This window comes from Bison bison, unplaced genomic scaffold (genome assembly GCF_000754665.1).
Source record: "Bison bison bison isolate TAMUID 2011002044 unplaced genomic scaffold, Bison_UMD1.0 scf7180017864063, whole genome shotgun sequence".
NCBI lineage: Eukaryota > Metazoa > Chordata > Mammalia > Artiodactyla > Bovidae > Bison > Bison bison.
The window spans coordinates 15,893,355-15,893,852 of NW_011494635.1; positions in this window are offsets into that span (position 1 = coordinate 15,893,355).

Sequence of the window (498 nt, forward strand, 5' to 3'; positions counted from 1 at the left end):
AGGGACAAACACCTATACCCCTCACTTCACAGGGCCTGTCCCAGAGAAGCCCATGGGGAGGCCCCTCAGGGACCAAGGTCACCATGTGTCACCCCAGGGGGCCAAGCTATGAGTAATGGGCAGGGGGTTTCTGGCAGCCTCGGTGAGTGGCAGCCTGGAGCAGCAACTGGACGCCAGTGTCACACCAGCAGCCACAGCCTCCTCTCTCGTCCAGCATCGCCTCCCAGGACCTGTGACCCCAAAACCGAGCCATTTGTGGGACTCTCCAGTGCCCAGGGCACCCCCGCTCTGCCCTGCCCAGCCTCCTCTGCACCTACCCCTTCTCCACAACCCTCCGCAGTCTGTGAGGGCCAGCCAAGCATAGCCCCTCCAGAGCCCTCTCAGCCCACCCAACAGCCTCAGAGCCTGACCCAACCAAGGCTTGTGGTGGGGGCCGGGAAAAGTACCCAGTCTAGGCCCCAAGCACTCCCCTGCTGGACCCCAGGACACACCCCCCAG